The 17012-nt window shown below is 36.6% G+C and overlaps 1 protein-coding gene and 1 non-coding gene across 6 annotated transcripts in view; both read left to right on the top strand.

Moving 5' to 3' along the window:
• The window catches only part of Cep164 (centrosomal protein 164), a 138466-nt gene that overhangs the window by 26492 nt on the left and 94962 nt on the right, over positions 1-17012 (top strand). The gene's annotated exons all lie outside the window — the stretch shown is intronic.
• On the top strand, positions 5101-5172 carry TRNAH-GUG (transfer RNA histidin (anticodon GUG)). The gene has a single exon. It is a non-coding gene; the product is annotated as a tRNA-His (tRNA).

Here is a 17012-nt window from a genome sequence, read left to right as displayed (position 1 = left end):
TGGCGGGCTTATGTGAGGGCGGCAATGAACCTACGGGTTCCTTAAAAGCCAGTAAGTATGTGTACTAGATAGGTTATGATTTAGGAGGCCATGATTAGTGAAGAATGGTATCTAAGGCTTGGATAAATAACAAATTATAATTAATTATATAATTTTAATATATACTTCTTCATTTTAAACGTGTATTTTTGTCTTTTTGAAGTTTCAGGGATTATTTAGATGTGTTCACGGGACTAATGTGATTAAAATAATTTCACATTTTACTTCTGTAAACTTAAGAGGGATATTGAAACTTAATTAATCATCGTGTCTGTTTAGCTCAGTTGACTAACGCGTGTTATAGAATCCTATAAACGCAACCTTGAGTTTCAAGTCTCCTTGCCTCCCAAAAGGTAAATTATTACAAATTAAAAAAAAAAACGTATTAGATAATTATGAATGCAATGCACAAATTACGACGTAGTAGATAGAGAAAAGAGAAGGAGATTGAGTGTATGTATATTTAAGAAATGGTAATAAAGAAGTAGAGGTAGTGACATCTAGTAACTAATATATTAACTTCTTGAGTAATAGGTGAATGGAAAAGTATACGTGTGTGCCCGGGTACTAGGAAAATACTAATGAACTGTGAGGTAAAGTCTTTATCTTACTAGTGGAATAAAGTAATGTTGAATAAAAGCCTACTTTACAAACGCAAAAGTATTTAGTAAAGGCATGTTTTTCGTTATGGTCATGGATAAAATGAGTTTAAAATCGACAATGCACAATATTTAATACACTCAGGGACAAAAAAAAACCGGACACTTTAATATTTGCTGGTATTTTGCAAAACATTATCTTCTCATACAATATTATGGTAGCCATCTGTTGTTATGGAGATGTGTATACATTGTTGATTGTTTTTTGTTTTATAAACAAGCCATTACAACCAAATATTCCAATTTTGCTTTCGGAGTCTCAGCTATAACAATTTTGTCTCAACCATTTTGTGCTTCATTATCGTTATCATTCGTTATTTCTTTATTTTTACATTTTCTGACTTTAAGTGGGGTTGTAACATTTGTCTTAAAACAAGATGCGACCTGAAGATGTGGCTCGAGCTGTAGCCCTTTACGATGATGGACGCAGTGTACGTTACATTGCAAATGTTATGAATATGGCTAGAAACACAATCCATGATACCATAAAACGGTATAGAGAGACCCTAGAATATACCAGAAGACCATGTTCGGGTCGTCCAAGAGCTACAAATCCAAATGAAGACAGTTATATGGTGTTGAGAGTTCTTAGGGAGCGCAACCTGCCAGCTACTAGTGTAGCCCAGCAATTTGTTAACATGCATGGACGCCCAATTTCGGCCAAAACAGTTAGAAGGAGGTTGAAAGCAAGTGGACTGATATCAAGTAGACCTGCAACTGGTTCCAGACTTCTCAGGATGCATCGAGTTGAACGACTGCGTTTTGCAAATGATCACAGGGATTGGAGAAATGGACAGTGGAGCTGTGTTCTGTTCACCGATGAGTCCCGTTTCAATCTGTGCTCACCTGATGGACGTGAAAGAGTTTGGAGAAGGAGGGGAGAACGATTTTCACAGTGTTGCATTTCCGAAAATGTGCCGTATGGAGGTGGTGAAGTGATGGTTTGGGCAGGAGTGTGTACGGATGCTCGTACAGAGTTGGTTTTTGTTGAAAATGGAAGACTAACAGCTGATAGGTATATAAATGAATGTTTGGCTGATCATGTTGTGCCATTTGGCCAATTTGTAGGCGATAATTTTGTTTTAATGCATGATAATGCACGTCCGCATATTGCCCATACGGTCGGAGATTATCTCCAGGAAGTGGGAATCCATGTTCTTCCATGGCCAGCAAGGAGTCCAGACATGAACCCAATTGAACACGTGTGAAACATGCTGGGACGTCGTGTTAAGAATAGACGACTGAGACCAGAATCGTTACAAGAGTTGAGGCGAGCACTTGGCGAAGAATGGGAACTTATTCCTCAAGAAGACATTGCTAACCAAATTGAGAGCATGCCAAGACGTATGGATGCAGTTATTCAAGCCAGAGGGGGTAATGCCCGTTACTAAAAAGAGTTTTTAATGTTTAAGGCACCATAAAATGAAAAAACAGTTAGACCAAACGATGCCATAGTTATACGCCCTTTGTAATTTTTTGTAAATTTTCTCATCAGAGATTTTTTTTTCAAATGTTGTCGTATAAGGTGCTAAATGAAACATTATTTTGTTTAAATGGGTTTTGTTTCATTTTGAAATAATTGGCAACAAAATACAAGCAAATATAGAAGTGTCCGGTTTTTTTTTTGTCCCTGAGTGTATTATCTACACTGCAGAACTGTCGAAACTATCATTTCAATATGTATTACAACAAGTTAAATTTCATATTGTGTCAGCTTCATTTTATTACAAGGTCGATATTAGCGGTAGGTCTCTCTATAATAAAGAAAACATTGTTATAATTCGAACGTGCCGCAGCCCCAAGCAGAGGGATTATATAGAAGGAGAGATGGGAGGACTTATGCATTATGTCGATGTAGATTTTGTTACTCTGATAGTGAAAAATTAAAGAAGAAAAAACGATTATGGATAAAAAAAACTCAATCTAAATCGGTCTTTTTTTTGTCTTCGAAAAGTTCAAAGGGGGGTTCAAACCTGGTAACCATCACCATGCTTTCGTGTTTCCAGAACCAGATGGTCGTGCATGAACACGGCCTACTGGACTAAAATGAGGTTTCGAACGCACAGTTTTCTATAATTTTAGGAAGCCGTGATAAGATTTACACATTGTTGGCAGTGAGATTTTATTGTTTTGTACTAGTATAGGCCTAGCAGAGAAAAGATAAATTTATTATTGTTTCTGTATTGTCTTCATATTATTCAGGTTAGGGTTCATAAGTCTTTTTGTCTCATTAATTCGCAAATAAAAATACACATTAACTTACTCAAGAATAGCTTGAATTGATGTTTATTTTATTTTTCATAGCAACAATATTAAAACAATTAAACAGAAGTATGTATAAATAAAATAATCTTTGCTGACTTTTGAATAATCATAAATTAAATAATTTATTGCACAGCCAAATAAAATTAACTTGGTGGCTATTCGTGGTAGGCCTACACAACGCTTTCTTTATCCCACCAAACGCATAACATCATCCTTTGTGGATCATCTTCTGTACGGGGTGTTGTAACGAGAGAACCATTTTCTTACAGTGCTTTATCCGGTGGCATTTTCTTCGTAAACGGTACAAATGTTTCGAGCCGCCTCCGCTGCCTTTGCTTATCTATTAAACTCAAACAAAAGATTATATCGGAAGTGTTCTTTTTTCCACTTGACATTCCATCTTCTTTAGCCAAAAATAGCACAGACTTTCTTCAAATCTGCAAAATTCAGGGGTATTTACAAGCACAACACTCCAAATAAAAAATGAGAAATGGCAAATGACAAACGATAAACAATCTTCTAGCAACGCAGTTTTGTGATAACAAACAAAAACTCTACGAACTTAGCATGAATCTAATATTTAAGCTGTTTTCATTTTGTAGGGAATAAGATTTGTAGTTGATACAATGTTGTGTTAAATGACTGAGATACGAGAAAAGTAGGATGATGTGGTAACAGTTTCTCTACTTCTACAGCGTAACCAGTCTTCAGAGGATCGAAGAAACCTTTCTCTAGGGGATTCTGAAAGTCCATCCCCCAGCTTTTGTGGAAACTCCTGCGCTCCATCGCATTTATTCCCAATGATTTGGCACTTTTCCCTACTTCCTCCTCCAGATCTTCCTTTTATTGCCTTTACCAATCGTTCTGTATATAAAGGTTTCCTGGCACCTTCTCTTTCGTACTTTTCAATTTTCTTGCAAATAAAATAGTCAATAGGCAACTAGCCTAATTTCAAGGCAGGTTTTAGTGTTCATCTTTCTGAACATGATGTCGTTTGAAAAGTGGCGGTAAACTAAATTATTTTATATTGTTTTCGGCCATTAAGTGACAGAAATCTTGTGCTTAGCAATACTGCAAGTTTTGCGCAAACTTATGTTTAGTTTTTAAATTCAGGCACGTGCGTATTTCTTTCTGCCAATCGTGTGTTGTAATTATAATTTCTCATTTCTTTGTTTACACCAGGGACAAGGGTTGGTTGGGACAGAAAGTATTAATAGTAATGCTGTTTATAATTTTAAGAAATGTAAAGATGTTCATTACGCAAAAGGTAAAAAGCAACAAAAATAATATTATCTTTGATATAACAGCCCTTGTTAAAGATATTTGTAAGGACAAATTACCTATAAAACGAATATCTTGAGAATCCCTCATAACATGACCTACCACCCCACACCCGGTCACACGCCCATTTATCTCAGTAGAGGTGAACGATCACTGACGAGTACGGGATAACATCCATCAGCACGTTGATCTCCCAGCCGTTTATGTTGGTTTGCTATAACTGATTACGCTTTTGTGGCTCTGACACAGGGTTAGGCGAGTAAATTACCTGTACACACACACACACACACACACACACACATATATATATATATATATATATATATATATATATATATTATAATGTACCGAAGTACATATGATATTTCCATGCAGATTTTCTGCGTCATACGATGAAAGAGTAATGGAACGGAGAAAAATTCTCTCCGGCGCCGGGATTTGAACCCGGGTTTTCAGCTCTACGTGCTGACACTTTATCCACCAAGCCACACCGGATTCCACCCCGGTGTCAGAAGAATCGTCTCAGTTTTAAGTTCCAACTCTTGGGTTCCCTCTAGTGGCCGCCCTCTGCACTACGTCATAGATATCTATGAACCTAGGACCGAAGTCCACACCTGTGCTGAGGTGCACTCGTTATGAGGGACTAGTTGGCCGGGATCCGACGGAATAAGCGCAGTCTTAAATCACGAAGTGATTTACGCATATCATATATATTATTATAATGCACCTCAGCACGTGTGTGGACTTCGGTCCTAGGTTCATAGATATCTATGACGTAGTGCAGAGGGCGGCCACTAGAGGGAACCCAAGATTTGGAACTTAAAACTGAGACGATTCTTCCGACGCCGGGGTGGAATCCGGTGTGGCTTAGTGGATAAAGCGTCAGCACGTGGAGCTGAAAACCCGGGTTCAAATCCCGGCGGCGGAGAGAATTTTTCTCCGTTCCATTACTCTTTCATCGTACCTGTATGTATTTTACATGTCATTTATATGTAAAATACGTAATGTAGAAAATTGTTCATACGCGGAGTAATAAACTAATATTGATTTTGACAATCTAAACATCAAGTACTTCATTCCGTTTAAGTCCTGATAAGAAAAATGTCTGTTGCAGCAGAAGAAATCTAATTTTGTTTTGTGCAGTTTTTACATAGATTACAGCATTTGTTCATACTTGATTTCATTCACTCTAATACTTAGAAAAATAACAATGGTTTGCTTACTTTCAGTTTGTTTGTTGTAAAAACTCCATAACATCCTAACTAATTTATTTTCTTTGGAGACTATATATATTATAAAACACAACGAATAGTGAATAAACCTAACATTTAGCAACTAATGTCACTTTTAAATACATCTTGACAATTAAAATAAAATTAAACTAAACAGTTTTTATTGATTTTCCGAAAGTTTTGTTTTTGTCACTTATGGCGTTTTAAAAATAAACGAATCTAGTGATAAAGGCCTTTTTATAGTATAACAGTTAAAGATTTGAACATAATAACTCATTAAATGTAATAATTTTCCAAATTTTATGTGGTTAATGACTAATCATCAAAGAGTTGGGAAGCATGGCTGAATAGACTTTTTGTATGTTAGAACATTAATAAACTTTTTTTTTTTTTTTCAGTCTTCGTTTCCACTGGCATTACTATCTTTATTGGTCGTAGGTCATGTGTACAGTTCTGTGTAGAATCCTTTCACTTCATCCGGTATGAATTCCAAAATATTCTTAAGATCTCCATTTTTTTAACATTAATTGGTAGTCTCGAGTTATAAGCTGGGTTTGTTGGCAGTTCAAACGGTAAATTTTCATTGCAAACTGAACAAAGAAAGGCTGAAAATAAAAGTTCTTGGAAGTTTTTTTACGTATTTTACATTTATTACCTTAATTACGCATTATTTACTGTAATGTAAATAACCTAAAGTAAAGTCCCAACTCTGCTCTGATATAGGAGAGGTAGAAATGCACTACACAATTGAAATTTGGAATGCCCATCTCTTCTTCATTATTTATCCATGTTCCTGCTCTTTCCTTATTTTTGGCTCAATTTTCGGTGTTTTATTGCACGCTTTCTTTCACGCCATGCTCTCATTCGGTCTGCCTCTAATTTCGACAAATTGTCTAGTAAAAAAAGCTTCTCAACAATGTAATTCCACTCACTGGTTTCGACTGTATAACGTGACAACGCTACACAGAAGACGTACTGTCTTCAGGCAGCCGAATTGCCACTAATTCATGCATTAATTTGTGTAAATTGGTGGAAAATCTCAAACATAAACAACTTTATTTACGCGGTAACAAAGCAACGTACACAATCCTGTAGCAACAGCATGCAAAGCCTTCTTAAAACTTGCTTTACAGAATTTTGTTTCACATCGTTCCACTCGCACTCTGTCTAAGAAGTTTTACTTCAAAAAGATTTTTTAAAATTTGCTACACTATTTTCGGCTTCGCATGAATCATTATTAAATGTATTATTTGTTGAAGTGAATACGTCTGTAAGCTCAGTCCAGTACACAGAAAGTCGACCGACACATTTTCAGGCGAGTTTTGTCGCGCCTATAATTTCTAAACTACACGACAAGTTCCAGTGAAATAAACTGCAATCAACGTATTCAACGTGCCTCGAGTTCAAGGAGTGACATCATTTAGCAATGCGCGGGAAGGGGGAACTTGCACGAATTGGCGAGTCGCACGGCAGCCGAGACAGTGTTACTCGAGATGCGAAGCGATAGAACATTCGTAGAGGTATCAAACTATTCGTACCGGTAACGAACAGGCTATAATCTCAATTGAGCAAAAATCAGCAATCGACAAGTTAAATTAGAAAAATTCACGAATGAAATTGAGTGAAGAGAGAAATTTCGCAATGTCGAGGCATATGCAGCACAAATGGGAGCGGGTATATAGGCAACGGATACCTTACATTCAACATCCTATCCCGAGGAACGTATTCACGCAAAAAGAACTTGCGACTATCTCCGATACAGCCTACCTCGATATTTTTAGCGATTCCATTCGCTACAAGAACGTGTGTAGAAATATCACTGCTCTTTTATCTTGAAATTAATAAAGGAATGCAATTGACAGAGGAGAAAACTTCGCTCCGGCACCCGGGATCGAACCCGGTTGTACGTACCAAGCGCTCTAACCACTGAGCTACGCCGAAGTTCAGTCCATTCGATTCGGTGCTATGGATTGAACTTCGGCGTAGTTCAGTGGTTAGAGCGCTTGGTACGTAGAACCAGGGACCCGAGTTCGATCCCCGGCGCTGGAGCGAATTTTTCTCCTCTAATATCAATTATTGTTATAACAGATATGGTAAGGATGAGCACATTTACTACTTATCCTCTGAGCAATATTATTACTGCTGCTGCTGATAATGACACTGACAGTATATTCTGTAGGACCAAAAATTAATCTTTACGTGAAAGGGATGCAATCAATTGCCCTTAAATACTATTAGTAGGCCTACATGTGACCAATTTGCTCGCTTAATTTTTAAATAAATTTTGTTACTAAAACATGAATATAATGACATGTTTATTGTATTCCAATATCTTTCTTTGGTAAACACAGTCGTTTTTCAAAATATAAAATACCTACAGTACTCTTTTAAATAGCGTAGCCATATGACATAGCAATAATTGAGTTTTCCTAGGTCGCGTGAAACGTGCTGGGGCGTGAACGATTTAGTCTGACGTCATGTCCGTTACATTCTCGATCAAGAATTTTTTGTCAGTACGCTCTTCCCTTAGCCTTAAACATATTACTTATTACTAGCGGCATGGCAGCGCAGAAAGATAGATAATTTTATTTTACACCAGAGCTACGTGCGCCTGTTACACGAAGTGAAGCAGCCCGCACTACGAGAGTGATGAAATGTTTCGATCGGTATTCTTGGGGAGCAGTGATTAAATTATTTATTAAAGTGACGGATTGTTGAATATGTGTTGAGTGGCTATGATTTCAATGGCTATCTCTCCATTTTACGGAAAATGTACGTTTCGATAAAGATAGAAGTTTATTCTATTCTCTTTTATTTTCTTTACCTAATGCATTTCTCTGAATTTTTTACTAAACAATCCCTGTCTTTCTAAATTATTCTGTAGTGTTTTTATTCTGGATCTTTATGGCCACCCTCATTGAGGCCAGATTATTTTCTTTAAATATTTATATATTACTTGAAGTTACAGATTGAAAACGCAATTTTCAAAATTAAATTTTGTTGGCATTTCTTGATGAAGATATGTCGAACAAAATATCTAAATTTATAAAAATCACTGGCGTAATTAACACCGTCTTCAAATCATCCCATGTTCAGAAACATACAAGGCTAAAGGTATATAAGACACTAGCTCGACCGGTCCTCACTTACGGTAGCGAGGCATGAACAATCAGAAAAGCTGATGAGCAAAGGCTGACGACAGCTAAAATGAGGTTCATGAGACGAACAGCGGGATGCTCTTTGCTGGAACACCGTAAAAATGTGGACATATTGCAGGGACTAAAAATGGATCCTATAGTTAATTTTGTTCAACAATATCGACTTCAGTGGAAAAAAACATGTCGAAAGGATGGATCGCACTAGATGGCCTAAACAGATTCTTACTTATGTACCAAGAGGAAAGAGGAAATTGGGAAGACCACGAAAGCGCTGGCATGAGACCGTAACAGATCCTGTAGGGTCTAATACGTGACGGATATGATGATGACCTATGGCGAAGTGCATCAACATTGATTAAAAACGCAGTAATCATAGATTACGAAACGATGGTTAAACAGTAGCCGTGGTTAAAATGTAATTTATGTGCACCATTCATAATCACCGATTACTAAAACTTGGCTAGCTGACACCTCATTTAACCAGAGTAAAGTTTATGATGGTACATTGTTTCTACAAAATGACTAAAGGAAAGCATCCATACCGCTGCAAAGATAATAGTCAACGTCTAAAAACGACTGCGCTCACTATGTTCTACATCGAAATGAACGTATCCTACATTTTCGCGTTGCATTTGTTTGCCTTTGGGCGCTGTTATATTTGTGAGTTCCATTTCTTTGTTTTTCAGTACTTTTAGGTTAAAATCGTACAAAATGGAAAATTGAATCCAAAAATGATTATATCCCAATGTTAGGTTGAAGTATCGATAGACTTAATTACTAGATTTAAATGTAGGCCTATTATATAAAAAAGATGGAATATCCATAAAGGAAAAGGATGCAGAAAATTGGTAGGAATGTGTGTACGATCTTGGACTACACCAGGGAATTGTGCATTATCCTAAGATCCATCCATAACCTCTCTTTGTTCAGCCAGTGACATAGAGAAAGAGATACTGGTATTCGAGTATTCCCTCTTAAAATACAGAAAATAATAGTTACATAGAATCGTAATATAAGCAGCCGATCCGTAGGAGAAATATGATTGTTCTTGCGTTATTTCAATTGATCCATTTGTAGATTTTGATAAACGAAATCCCTCCTGAAATTTTTTGTCACCTAAGAATTCGTAAGAATTCTCTCTTTCCACTAAATAACCTTCACGCTCACGCTCTATCCAAGTAATTCAAGTACTGCACAATAATAATCGTCTTCGAAATAAACACCTGTGATTATGGCCGCCATTTTGCTTTACTTGCTCTACTAATCGCTGGTTATCTCCTTTAACCGCTCATATTTGGCCGGTTAGAGATTACTGTGGTTAACTTCCTATTTAAGTCGTAACCGAGGTCGATCCACCGTAAAAATGCTTAATCGGGGATTAGGTCACAATTTTAACCGATGGTTACACTAACCGACGTTGATGCACGTGGGCACTAATGTAACCTACAACCAAACATAGCACAGCAATGCATTATCTGTAGTAATTGCACGGGTGCTGTTTCATCTTATCGGGCTTGTGAAATTATGCTAATAAGATGAAACCACGAGTGCAATTTAATAAGATTATTGAACGAATGAAATTTAATAACTTGCAAAACCGAATTACTTACGTGAATGGTAATAATTATTATAAAACACAGCAATAAGACATTATGTTTCCTTGTAATGAAGTTCAAAAAACAAACTGCTATCTATCACGGCATACTGAATACTATTTCCAACTACTCAGAGCGGAAATACGAAACAACAATACTTAACGTCAAAAATAAGATAAGCTGAAACGTTACATTAACATTTTTACAGACATTTATATTTTGGCCATTGGTGATTCTGTTGGGTTTGCGTTTCTCTGAATTTTTTACTAAACAATTCCTGTCTTTCTATTCTGTAGTGTTTTTATTCTGGATCACCCTCATTGAGGCCAGATTATTTTCTTTAAATATTTATTATTAGACCCTACTTGAAGTTACAGTTATTGAAAACGCAATTTTCAAAATTAAATTTGGTGAATGTTACTTATGTCCCGACCACTGTATGAGACATAGGCCAGTTTTACACTAATCCTAAACATATTTAGTATAACTTGTTGCTTGTGAGCCATCCCAAACCCCGACCTTTACCCGTAAGAGTGCCAGTCCTACTCGTCAGTCAAGGCCTTCTGACAAATAAAAGCAATTGACAATAGATATCTCAGTCGTGACAACCTCATAAAATATCCTATAAATTGAATAATCGATCTTGCTACGTACAACATAGGCTAATTATATTATATTATTACCCATTTCAGCGAGTACTGACGACTACTGCAAAATACGATAATTTGGTCCAGGGAGCATTCTCTTTTGGCACAAGGATGATTTATATAACATGTTTGTAAATTAGTCTTTTAAATACCGGTACATTCTTTAATAAATCACTGAAAAACAAATGTGAATATAGGATGTGGAGTTAGTACGAAATTATTATTATTTTTTGGCGCATCATTTTTACGTAAATAACTACAAATAAAAACTAACATGCCACATAACATTATTTTAAGAAATACAGGAAACAAGCATGAATAATCTTCACCATTCTTAATGATCTTGGGATAGAAAAAAAACGTATGGAATAGAAATTACATACAAATGTGCGTGTAATAAACAATAAACAAACCATCTTCGATTAATTATTTCAAAACAACGTGAATATAGCGTGGATTGTATAGGAAAATAATTTCTTATATGTTGCTCCCAATGTGCATTATTGTTAAATTATGAAAACAAATGAAAATTAACATGGCATAGCATGGCATATAAACACTATTTGAAGAAGGATAGGAGATATTAAGTAATATTCATCGTTCTTAATGATTTTGGATGGAAAATAACAATAACATATGTATAAAATAGAAATTACATACAGGTGAGCATATAAAAAACAGTAAGTAGAATCATATTTGATTATTAAGCTTAAATTACTCCAGATTTAGTGTAAGAGGGGCCTATATCTAACGATGTCTCCCAGCAAATTACTTAATTTAAAAACAAAAAATCTTGTTAGAAGATTGAATTTGTGTATTTTCTCTGGAACTTTCCAAATATTTATAGGCAGTCTTTTACATTAGATTGCCGAAAATTGGTTTATAGCGCCACATTGGCAGTGATAAAAGTGTGAAATATTCGTTCAGTGGCCGGTGGATACTCTACATTGACCTTAAATTTTGTTGGCATTTCTTGATTTTCTGTGATTGACACTGAAGTATTCTACGAAGCGTCTTATCAAGAGACACAACTGTGATTGGTTGATTTGAAGGTGGTTCTGAAACATTATTGGCCAATATCGCAAATTCATCCTATACGTTGAAGAGTCATTATAAATTATAACGTGAAATATTAATACAGGAATTTCTCTGCATATAATTGAAACAGTCTCCCTCGGTGGTGCAGTTGGTATAGAGCTGGCCTTTTGTGCCCGAGGTTGCGGGTTCGATCCCGGCCCAGGTCGATGGCATTTAAGTGTGCTTAAATGCGACAGGCTCATGTCACTAGATTTAGTGGCATGTAAAAGAACTCCTGCGGGACAAAATTCCGACACACCAGCGACGCAGTTGCGAGTGTCGTTAAATAAAATGTAATCTAATTTATAATTAAAACAAACTTTACTCACTACTTGCAGGAACAGTTTTTATTCCGCTTAATTTTCATAGATTTATTTAGCTTCTCCTTAATTGAGTTCAACCAAGTTGAACCACCAGTTAACTGTTACATGTTTTTGTTGCATTTGTTCACATTATTAAATTCGGTGTACTTGCTGGGATACTCTTTACAACCGAAAAATAAGTTCAGTTAAAATTTAATTCCTGGTCTCGGATTAAGTATTTCCAGTGGTGATATTCGGACGGTTCGCACCTATTCGGACATGAGAGAACCGGTTGTTAAACTTTTTGAATATCACCACTGATTATTTTTACACCTGACCCTATAAACAATTATCATTCCTGACGATGACAAAGGTAATGGTTAGCATGCCTTACCGTGAAACGAGCGAGCCAGGGTTCACATCCTGGTTGGGACACGTTACCTGGTTGAATTTTTTTTTTTCGAGGTTTTCTCTCAACCCATTAAGAGCAAATGCTGGGTAACTTTCGGCGCTGGACCCTGGACTCATTTCGTTGGCATTATCACCTTCATCTCATTCAGACGCTAGATAATCATAGCAGTTGATAAAGCATCGTAAAATAATCAATTAAAATAAAAAATAATAACAAAGGAACTGAATTATGTAACACGCAAATGTCAGGAAGTGTGTGTCTTCTTCATGATATTCACTTTTAACTGTTTTGAAAAAGATACGCGAGTTTTATATTGGCTACGCAAAAGCTAGCTTTTCACAAGTCGAATCTATCACCGTCACAGAAGACACATTTAAGTGTCTCAAAGTCAGGACAGCTATGAATAGCCGAGCAGAAAGATGTTATGGTTGACCTCGATTTAGACTTTACTGTCTGTTTTTAGGTTTTCCGCGACATTAACGCAATATTTAAAATTACCAACAGGAATTTGGGCAAGCAAATGCTGAGACAGGGACTAGAAAAACTGTCTCTTTACAAATGGTTCAACTGCACTGTGCATGTCTGCATTGTTTTGATTATTGATTGCCCAGTTTTCATGTATTATTATTATTATTATTATTATTATTATTATTATTAATATTATTATTATTATTAATTGTATTGTACTTAGTGATGACTGTCAGTCACTTCAAAGTGACATCAACTCAGTTGCAAAATGGTCGGAAGGCAATGATATGAAAATTAACTTCTCCAAAAGTAATGTAAGAACCCTTTCTAGAAAAACTTCTTCACTGAAATTTAATTATTATTATCTAAATAATGTTCTAATAAACAGAACTGATTATGTAAAATATCGGGGAATATACGTTGACAGTAAACTATATTTTCATAGTCATGTTGATTACAATTACATTCATGCAACCAAAACGTTGTAAGTAATACGATCAATAACTTACTCTTTTTCCACGCCCGATTCTCTTCTAATACGATCGAAACTCGAATATGCATCTGTAGTTTGGAAGTCGATTACAACTACTGATTCGGCTAAATTATAAAATATACAAAGAAAATGTATATTTTATGTTAATTCAAATTTCTGCCCATTAATTCCGGGTATAGTCATGAGAGAAAATGTGAATACTTTAATTGTCGAAGCCTATATGCTAGATGCCATGAGCTCGATTATCTATTCTTTTGTAAGATCCTCAGAGGTGATATATCCTGTGACTCTTTATTAAATAATATTAGCTTACGTAGTGGCCGGGTAGCTCAGTTGGTAGAGCAGCTGGCTACGGACTGAAAGGTCCGGGGTTCGATCCCAGGTGGTGACAGGATTTTTTCTCGTTGCCAAACTTTCAGAACGGCCCCAAGGTTCACTCAGCCTTCTATAAAATTGAGTACCGGGTCTTTCCCGGGGGTAAAAGGCGGTCAGAGCGTGGTGCCGACCACACCACCTCATTCTAGTGCCGAGGTCATGGAAAGCATGGGGCTCTACCTCCATGCCCCCCAAGTGCCTTCATGGCATGTTACGGGGATACCTTTACCTTTTTACCTTTTATTAGCTTACGTATTCCGACGAAAGATATGAAAGCTCACAAACTTTTCTGTAATAGAAATTCAAAATTTCTTTCACTAGTCTCCAGATTCATTAAAAATGCCAACATACATGTTAATAATACTTGGAGAATCAAGCGAGTTGGCTCAGACGGTAGCGTTGAGACTCGTATTCGGGAGGTCCCGGGTCGAAACCCCGTGGCCGACCAATCTGACTGGGGTTTTTCATGATTTTCTCAGTCACAAAGACAAATGCCGGATTGGAAATTTACATACCATGATTTATCACCGCCTCAGTCACCAATATCATAAACATTAATCAAAATCTATAATCAGTTACATGAACACAAGCCATCTACAACACACAATAGAAACAGGAACTCAACAATAGTGTAAACGGCCTGCTGGTATGCCCACACATTCTAAACACGAGATATGACCACAGATGTTAAAGCGTGTATAAAAAATGCTTGGAGAACTGTTAAAACAATTGTAATATGACCAGAAATATGATTTTCTACCATGTTTGGTCAAATATGCCCTAATGCTTAAATATGGTAAAATATACATTCATATGTTCAATAAAAACCGTGTCATCTTGTTCAGGAAAGCTAAGAAAATATTTAATTTAACTTATTATTAGTCAGTTTATATTTTCTGACAGCCAAATAGTCCACACCTGTGGAGTAACGGTCAGCGCGTCTGGCCGTGAAACCAGGTGGCCCGGGTTCGAATCCCGGTCAGGACAAGTTACCTGGTTGAGATTTTTTCCGGGGTTTTCCCTCAACCCAATAAGAGCAAATGCTGGGTAACTTTCGGTGCTGGACCCCGGACTCATTTCACCGACATTATCACCTTCATTTCATTCAGACGCTAAATAACCTAGATGTTGATACAGCGTCGTAAAATAACCCAATAAAATAAAAAAAAAAATAAAAAAAAAAGACAGCCAAATATTAATTTACAGTCACTGATAAATGTATCGCACTGCAAGATACCACTCCCCTCTATCTCTCCATAGGTCTTCTCCTAATTGTCTTCTTTCCATAGCTTCCAGAATGCCCTTTTTCCATGTTGTCGTAGGTCTTCCTTGATGGGGTCAAATGATATACCAACCTTGGTAATCTTTCCGTATTCATTCCCATCATATGCCCATACCATATTAGTTGTTTTGTGAAAATATCCTCTACAATATCATTCTTAACTTGCATTTTCTCTCTGATTATATCGTTTCTAATTTTATCTCTTCTTGAAATGCCTGCTGATCGTCTCCAATAATCCATTTCTAAGGCCAAAAATTTATTTTTGAATGCGTTTTGCAATTAAGAAATTTAATTTAACTTAATTTTGTAAAAATAGACCAGTGGAAAAATACATGCCATGGAAATCCGAGTCTTAGTTAGGCCTAAACCAATTTACTCTATCGGAACAATTAGTATTTTTCTAATTATTGTGTCTTTCGCCTCACAGAGTATGAACATCCATTCCGGAATCCTTGGTGAAACAAAAATAACTGTAACAACACTATGGTGCTGGCCTTCTGTGCCCGCTGTTGCGGGTTCGAACCCGGCCCAGACCGATGGCATTTAAGCTTGCTCATGTCAGTAGATTTACTGGCATGTAAAAATTTCCGCAAGACAAAATTCCGGCACACCGGCGACGCGAATGTTGTTAAATAAAACATAATTTAAATAAATTTATACAACATTATGAGCCACAGTCTAATGCTATTATCATTAGTTAGGCCATGAACCAGTGTAAATTGTGTGGCCACGACCAATGATACCGCCTTCCCTCGCTACTGTAATTAGGTCGCCGAAGCAGCGTATAAAATAATTGGACATGCCGCGCGGCCTCTGTCAGTAATATCTCGGTATCGAGAGCAGCTACAGATCTGTACGACCATTCATTTTGATTTGTAATCACGAGTTATACAATATTGAAGTGATGCTAGACACGTATGATACGCCTTGAGTGAACCATAGTAAAAAAAAATTGTTGTGAGCTGGGTCGTGAATGAACAAATGAAGCTCCTTAACTAATGAATGCTTTGCGGGTGGCAGAGGCGCGACTCCCATAAGGGGCAATGCTGCAGTTTTTGTTTTGTTTTTTTTTTTTCGAGTGTTATGAATGGAAACGTTCCGCTTTAAAAGCCTTCAGAAAACACAAACCTGCATGTGAATAACCCTTCGTCATACTTCTGGAGCACAAGCGCTTGACATGGCTCTCCGCGACCTTTCACCTTTCATTTGCTAGACTTGTATACCAGATATAAACACTGTCTTTGATCTCTTACATCATAATGGAATATCTTTTGTCAGTTAGTAAAGCAAACAGTTCATAGAGGAGACTGATGTGGATAAATCGTGCCTCTAGGAAAAGGTTACCACATTTTTTTCACAATTTCCGGGGACAAATATTGACATATGAAAAACTATTTTAAAGAATTAAAAATACTAACTCCATTTATAGACTAAAAAATTCTACTTGATTACTACTTAGACTAATGGTATTTTCAGAAGAGTGTATTTTTTATTATTTAACTACCACTTAAATTTTCAGAAGAGTGAATTTTTTATACAGGTCTTCTTTGGATCCCCAGTTTTGCAGCGAATTCCCGACAGCTCATGTTGAAGTTGATTAAGATAGAAAACATGGCTCGAAGAGTTTCTAAAACTCATTCTGGATTTTTGGCATGTCCACATTATTTTCAATGGAGAAAAAACTCTCTGCACTGAAGCATTACTTCCAGGAAAACACAGAGATAGTT

This window comes from Periplaneta americana, chromosome 8 (assembly GCF_040183065.1).
Source record: "Periplaneta americana isolate PAMFEO1 chromosome 8, P.americana_PAMFEO1_priV1, whole genome shotgun sequence".
Lineage (NCBI taxonomy): Eukaryota > Metazoa > Arthropoda > Insecta > Blattodea > Blattidae > Periplaneta > Periplaneta americana.
The sequence above is the reverse complement of the archived record's forward strand: the minus strand, read 5'-3'. Positions and strand labels throughout refer to the sequence as shown.